Genomic DNA, 8,023 nt, shown 5'->3' on the forward strand with positions numbered 1-8,023 from the left:
GGCGGGCAAGGGGATGTGGCTAAGTAATAGAGGGCCTCTGGGTTCAATTCCCAGTACTGAAAAAAAGAAAAGAAAAACATTATATGTTTGTTGTCAGGGCTTCTCTTCGGAGAACAGGACGGGCTCTGGGTGGGGACAGAGGCTACCCCACTTAGTGAAGGAGAAGTGATTAAGACTTCCCCAAACTAGCAGTAAAACTGAAATGAGAACAGATGATACAGTGACTCAGTACCAGCCGTCCTCTCTGAGTACATCGGAAGAGAAAGGAAAAGAAGCACGAGAAAGAAACAAAACGATGCGTCCACATCAACGCCAGCCCAATTGGCCGGCCAGAGAACACGGGTCAGGAAAATCGAGAGAGAGAGAGAGAGAGAGAGAGAGAGAGAGAGACTTGAAACAAATGTCTGGGACGCTCAGGTCCCACACCTGGCCACTGGACGGGCTCCGGCTCCCTGAGGCAGTGGCCAGGTGATCCGAGCAGGGAGCCCCGGGTAAAACATGGCAGACATCGGGGAGTCTTCGGATTGTTAGAACTTCCCAGTCGAAGGTCCTGGGGGGCGCCTCTGTGAGTGGCTCTTCGCCTGCATGTGCCTGCGTGTGTGCGCGCATGCGCTGCGGCAGAGAGGGCTGTGTGGACCCGGTGAATGGAACACATCCACATTGCTGTTATCTGCTTTGACTCCGAGTGAAGAGTGTCCGCAGAACAGATAAGCTGCCACACTGCACGTCTCCCAGTCCAGCCTTTGTCCATCCATCTCCGGAACAGGTGCTGCTTAGAGGTTATTAAACCTTACTCCTCTGCGACAGGCAGAAACATGGTCCAAAAGAGCCTACGTCCTAATTCCTGGAACCCGTAAATGTGCTCCTTTATATGGCAAAAGGGACTCTGCAGATGTGATTAAGGATCTTGAGATGGGAAGATGATTACCTGGGTGGACCCAATGTCATCACAATGATCAGAGAAGGCAGCCAAGACAGCGAAGGCTATGTCATCGTGGAACCAGAGGTGGGAGACGTGGGGCCATGAGTCAAGGAATATAGGCAGGTTCTAGAAGCTGGAAAAAGCAAATGGATTCTGCCTTAGAGGTTCCAGAAGGAGCTCAGCCCTGCAACGCCTTGACTTCCACTCAGCAAAATGGACTTCAGACTTCTGGCCTCCAGAATTGTAGAACACATTACTGTTGCTTTAAGACACCATGCTTGTTACAGCAGCCACAGGACACTGATTCCCACTGGTACCAGTCAAGGCTCAACCAGTTCTAGTTACGTCAAACTAAAGATGAAGGAATGGAGAACTGATCATTGGCCAGTTCAGATTGTGGATATCTGAGGATTCTCATGTCTCCTCTTCCAAATCTACAGCTGCCTTAAAAAAGAAGAGCTTAAGCTGGGCCACGGTGGCTCACACCTGTAATACCAGCAGCTTGGGAGGCTGAGGCAGAAGGATCACAAGTTCAAAGTGAGGCACTGAGCAACTCAGTGAGACCCTGTCTCTAGATAAAATACAAAATAGGGCTGGGGAAGTGGCTCAGTGGTTGAGTGCCCCTGAGTTCAATCCTCAGTACCACCCTCAGGGATCCAGGATCAGACTTAGAAATATAATAATTATACCCATATTTAATGTAATCTTTCCTTCTTCACATGCTGTTGTTATTAAAGGACATCTGAAAGGGCCTAAAACCCACAAAAATAGATAGTACCTTTGTTGATTATTTCAGAATATAGCTTGAAGATATTTTCACATCTGTACGCAGAGAACATATCATCCACACTGTGTACTTTATCCTTAGTGTAGAAACTAATTACATCAATAATACTTCTTGAAGGCATATAAATTCTAATTATAACGCCACAGAGGGAGCCAGGATTATCAAAACCTAAATATTCGGGTATATTATTAAATTCATCTTAAATCTCACTTCATTCAATAATCATAAACTATTTCTCTTTCCCAAGAATTCCAGCTTAGCACTTAATGTTCTGTGCTTTTGTATACAAACCATATTACCAAATTAGATCAACACGGCTAGACTATGTAGCAGGCTCATTTTTTCCAGCAAAGGAAGATAAACATACAGTTTAAAGTGTATATAGGTTCATTTTCTAAAATAATTGTGTGTGTGTGTGTGTGTGTGTGTGTGTGTGTGTGTGTGTGATGCTGGGGATTGAACCCAGGACCTTGTGCATTCGAGGCAAGCACTCTGCCAACTGAGCTATACCACCAGCCCTTTACCTTTCTGTGTTTGACAGGTTGGAATTCAAAGTTTTAAATTTTCCCGAAATTCCTAATTTAATGATGTAATACTAAAGCAAAACTGAATTTCAGTTCTTTGTGTAATTTTTAGCCTAAGGAACAGTTGACTCATAGATTCTGGAAGGGACATGAGGTTATACTGGAAAAATAGCAGAGCAGAGCATGTTATGTCCTATCATAGATCACCATTTTAGTTTCTAGAATAGATCACTTTATGTTCTAGAATAGCCCCAGGACTCGGGGGAGAAGAGACTCAAGGCAGATGTGAAGCCCATGCTGCCTCCTAGGCCAGGAGTCACAGTCCTTCATCTCTGATGCATGCAGGTATCCCCTGCCTTCTGCCAGCACCCATAAAATTCTACCAGGCTAACTCGTTAGCCCACAAATTGGATAAACATCTCAGATGCTTCACAGTGATCAACAAAGAGCATCAGATGAACACCTGTAATCCCAGCTATTCCCTACGATCCCAGCTACTCCAGCAATCCCAGCTACTCCCTACACTCGCAGCTACTTCAGTAATCCCAGCTATTCAGGGGCCTGAGGCAGGAGGATCACAAGTTTGTGGCCAGCCTGAGCAACTTAGTGAGACCGTGCCTCAAAGTAAAACTTTTAAAAGGGCTGGGAATGCAGCTCAGTGGCCGAATGCATAAATGCAAAGTCCTGTGCTCAATCCTCAACACCACACATGCACAATCAATCGTGGAAAAATACTTAACAAATTTAACACGTACAAAACTAATAAATTTTTTAAAATGCTGCTAAAAGGTATTAACCAAGATCTAAATAAATGGACCATGTTCAAGGATTGGAAGACTCAGTACTGTTAAGACAGCCTGTCTCCCCAAACCGACCTACAGAGCCAATGCAATCCCAGTCAAAATCCTAACAAGCTTTTCAAAGACCCTGAAAAGCTCAATTTTAAATTTAGATATCAAAGCTAAGGACTTAGAATAGCCAATCAAGCTTGAGAAAGAAGAAAAAGGTTAAAGGACTTACATTAACTGGTTTCAAGTTGTACTTTACAGTTTCAAAATAGAGCTAATATAAAGAAGACAGTGTGGTATTAGCATAAGGATAAGTGCACAGATCAATGGAACAGCACAGAGAATCCAGAAATAGACCCGCACACATGTGGTCAGTTGATTTTTGAAAATAAGTAAAAGATGAGATTTTTTTTTTTTTTTTAACAAATCACGGTAGAACAACTGGCTATCTGTATGTAATAAGAATGGAATCTCTGGGAAAGGTGGAGAAACCAATTTAGAGACGCAGGGACTGTGCTTGTGAGTCTCTATCTTACAACTGACTCCTGCGATAAGAAGCATCAGCCCCAACTTTAACAGGAGGAAGCTGACATTGACATGGCAATCTACAGCCAGGGGACACTGAGGAGGGATGGAGCCCAGGGATCTCTGAATCTGGGGGTTGCCTCAAGGCAAGAAACAAACCACTGTGCAGAGATGACTGAGAGGACCATGGGTCTCTAGTCACTCAGGACGCCAAATGTCCTCTCTGCCCTGGGCCCTTGTCCACATTCCCCAGCCATCTCTGCCCCCAGCCCAGCCTCCAGTCACCCCAGCTACAAGGCAGAAAGGGGTGAGCTGTCGGGGGGGAATCTCACATTTTGTTTTCACAGTGTTGATTTGAGGCCTCCAAACTGTGACAGTTCCTTGTCTCCTGAATGGAACTGGGACCAGAGTTCAAGTTGTCTCCAACCCCAGAGTGTGGTTCACAGTCAGGGGGTGCAAACAACACGATCCCCTGCTTTTGGAGTGTGGGGGATGGACTCTGGTGGGAGAGTGGCACAGGGACCATACGGAGGGCTCAGTGTGCAGGACAGCCGTCCCCGTCCTGAAGATCCTCAGCCCTTGGTAAGAGGTGGGCACAGCATCTCCTCAGAGGGGACCTGGGGTCAGACTTAGAGCTGGTGCCCAGGAGGTGGGAAGGAGAAGCAGACCAGACTCATTCTTTCCTGTTGTATCCCAGGATCCTGTGCAGAGCTTGTCAGAAAGGCCAGGGCAAGGCCTCGCACCTCGACTTCTGGTTGAAAACTACTAGTCCAGTGTAACGCCTGTGGATAGACCCTGTCACCAGCTCTACCCTGCTGCTTCAGCTACTAAGAGTCGCTCTCAACAACACATGCTCCCATCTCCTCATCCAGAGAAGCCTCTCATTTATAAAGAATTCCCACTCTTCTAGCTGGACACCGTGGTTCATGCCTATAATCCCAGCAACTTGGGAGGCTGAGAAAGGAGAATCATGGGTTCAAAGCCAGCCTCAGCAACTTAGTGAGGCCCTAAGTAACTCAGTGAGACGCTGTCTCTAAATAAAATACAAAAAAGGGGCTGGGGATGTTGCTCAGTGGTTAAGCACCCCTGAATTCACTCCCTGGTACCCACCCCCCAAATTCCCATTCTTTCAGAACCCTGAAATTCCTGGCCACACCAAAGCACTGGCCTGAAGGCTTCTCTGGTCCCCAAGTCTCTTTCCTACACTCTCTGAGGACTTCTCGGAATTTGAGTCTGCAGTGGGAGGACCCTCTCCATTTCATTTCTGTTTTTTCCTGTGCCCCTTTCTCTACAGCTGCAGGCCTCTTCCAGGACCAGTGGAGTTGACATTCATTGAGTTGCTGGAATTGGGGAAAAATAAGGGCTCCTTAAGGTACATGTGCACTTCTCTACTTCTCTCTGCTGTGTGTGATTTCTGTCGGTTTTTAAAACACAATGCAACTGCACATTTGAAAGCAAATGCACATGTAGTGAAAGTGCAGGCAAGGCATACACTGTCTTTAGGCAGCTGGCTTCACTCCTGAGGAAGGAGCCAGGCTACAGCTGCATCTCGGGGCCAGGGAACTTTCCCCTTAAAGGGCCAGACTGCAAATATTTCAGGCTTGAGAGGCCACCTTTTCAGCATGAAAAGCAGCTAGGGGCAATTTATAAATGAATGAACAAGGCTGTGTCCCAATAAAGCTTTAATGATGAACACTTCAACTTGAATTTCACATGTTAAAAATATTATTCTTGCTGGGTGGCACACACCTGTTAATCCCAGTGGCTTGTCTCTAAATAAAAATTTAAAAGGGCTGGGGTGTGGCTCAGTGGTTAAGAATCACTGGGCTCTATCCCCAGTACCAAAAAATCTTTTAAAGATCAATCTTCTTTTAATTTTCATTCCAATCATTTAAAAATGTCAAAAACTATTTCTAGCTCCCAAGCCATGTGAGAATAGGCGTGGAACAGGTCTGACCTGTGGGCCATATGATGACTCCTGCTGTCTCTCAGTCATTTTGTTTCTAAGAAAGAGAAGGGGAGGGGAGGAGAGCGTCCTCTGAGAGGTGGTACCTGCAATGCCATTCACAATGATTTTCCATGCTTTCCAAATATTTTAGGATTTTCAAAAACTTAAGGAAAGAAAGGAAAAGGCTGGAAATAATCCCCAAATGTTCCCAGAACTTCTCAGTGAGTGTTGGGATTAAAGACGATTTTTATTTGCTTCTTTTTCTATGACAGATAGAATTGGGGGGGTCCTTAAAAAGAGGGGAAAAAGGAGATGCAGGAGTGTGGCCCATAACTGGGGGTCTGTTCCCCCCCCACCACCAGGGACTTTCAGTAACACACAAGAGCCTCTTCTGGAATGCCCCTGTGAAGCTGTCCCGTCCCCTCCAGGCACGGCACACTCAGGCCCTTCCTCTGCAGGCAGCCCGAGGAGTTCTCTGAAGGTCAAGCTCCCTGAAGGCCTGGGAGCTGCTGCTGGTGGGGGGAGGAGCTGGGCCTCACCCTGTGTGTGGCTAAGCCTACAGCCCTGAGCAGGTCCTGATCCGAGGTGGGGGTGGCACATGGGACCCCCAAGCTCTTCCCAGACCCCCTCACCCACCATCCAGGGCTGCACGTTGCCACCCCGCCCCAGCTGCTGGACCACCCCAGCTCCAGGACCTTCCACCTGCCACAGGCCGCAGCACCAGCATCCAGAGCAGGCCGCTGGGCCCCCTCTCCCCCCAACCCTCTCCGCCTTGACCCCTGACCGCTTCCCTACACCTTTCCAAAAGCCTGATCCCACCAGCAGCTCCAAGCCCTCTGGCCTCAAAGGTGACCCCTGGCTTCTTAGGAGTGCCAGGCTCCTATCCTTTGGAATCTCAGGAACCCGTTCATTTATTTATTATCAATAAAAACCATAGGGCAGGACTGGGCTGTGGCTAAGGGGTGGAGCGCTTGCCTGGCCCGTGTGAGGCACTGGGTTCAATCCTCAGCTCCACGTAAAAATAAATAAATAAATAAACCACGGGGCAACATGAGGCAGGAGTGGGCAACATGGGCCCTGAGCGTCTGTCCTGCCAAATACAAAGACGGCCACTAGTACTTCATTTAAAAAATGTTCCGACTCCCAAGACCACCACCTCAGAATGAAGGGGAGGAACTGCAGCGGATTACTGCAGTGAGGTGGGTGGCGTGGGAAGCTCACCGGGGTGGCCTTGGGCTGTGATTCTGCTGCAGGCCAGGGACTACAGGCAGCAGGAGTCCAGCACTAGTCCTCTGAAGGGAAGGGCGTGCAGTGTCCCCTGAGTCCATCCAAACCTGTCAGCCTCTCCACCTGCCCCATGTCTCTGCACATCCTAGAGGAGTGGAAAGACCTCTGGCCCCACCTCCTGGACACCTCCCCAGAGGCCATGGCCACGCCCACTCCAAACTGCTCCGGTCCCTCCCTCCCTGTGCCAGCTCGGACCACTGGGTGGCCGACAGTCACGGTGGTTTCTGCTGCCCACTCTAGCCTCCCTCCCAACCCCAGGGCAGCTTGCTGGTTGCTAAGTCCTTTTCCTAAGTACAGGGAGGGCTACCAACCGGACTCTGTCACTCGGCTGCTGGGTGATGGCAAGCAAGCCACTCGGCCACACTGACCTGCAGTTTTCTCTTCCACAAAAGGGAGCAGGTAACAGTGTCCATGAGGACTGAATGCGATGGTGCTTATAAAGGGCTCAGGAGAGCGGCTGGCACTGGGTGGGCGGGCACTCAAGGAACAGAGGTCACCGTCATCGCTGTTACTGCTATTTTCAAAGTCCTTCCTTGGTGGCGGGGGCCACGCCTCTTGGTCACCATTCAAGGCCCTGACTATCTTCCCCATCACACCATCTGCTAACCTGATCACAGCACCTTCCCTGGGACTCTGAGCACCACCAGGCAGGGGCTGGCTACATCGTCATATCATGGCAGCCCCTGGCCCAGAGCCTGCACACAGTAGGTGACTCATGAAAGCCCTGCTGCTCTCAATACCAGTTATATTTGTAGCAGCCTCTGGGGATGCCGAGGAACCATCTGGATGGTTCCAATCCCCACGGGTGTCTTGTCATACCTTGACATCAGTCCTAACAGATTTGTGACCAGCCCCTCAGGCTTTGGATGGACAGATAATAATGACAAGTCACCCAGTCCGCAATGATATCTGACACTGTGCCGCATCTAGTTGTTAGGTATGCTTCTGAGCCCAGAGAGATTCAGTGACTTGTCTGAGGTCACACAGTACACCCGGCCCCACTCAGGACCCCTGCCTTGGCCACACTCCTGAACCAAAATCAGTGTCCCCAGAATAGATGTATAAGTGGAAAGAAAATCACCTTTTTTTTTTCCCTAAGATTATTCCAGATTGCCAGTTTATTGGTGTCCAGTCTCTAAACTCAAGCTCCACAACTCTCCATACCAAGGGGAGGACACCAGGAAGGAGCCCCATCTGCCTGCCAGCTCCTCAGCCAGCAGCTCTGGGGAGGGGCGCCAGGCT

At 48.9% G+C, this 8,023-nt stretch overlaps 1 protein-coding gene and 1 non-coding gene across 4 annotated transcripts in view; both read right to left on the minus strand.

The window, feature by feature from the left end:
- Nucleotides 1-8,023, minus strand: part of LOC107152123 (DAB2 interacting protein) — a 187,655-nt gene that overhangs the window by 107,091 nt on the left and 72,541 nt on the right. The window lies entirely within an intron of this gene.
- On the minus strand, nucleotides 2,150-2,223 carry Trnas-cga. The gene has a single exon. It is a non-coding gene; the product is annotated as a tRNA-Ser (tRNA).

The sequence above is a fragment of the Marmota marmota genome, unplaced genomic scaffold, assembly GCF_001458135.2.
Source record: "Marmota marmota marmota unplaced genomic scaffold, marMar, whole genome shotgun sequence".
NCBI classification, from domain to species: Eukaryota; Metazoa; Chordata; class Mammalia; order Rodentia; family Sciuridae; genus Marmota; species Marmota marmota.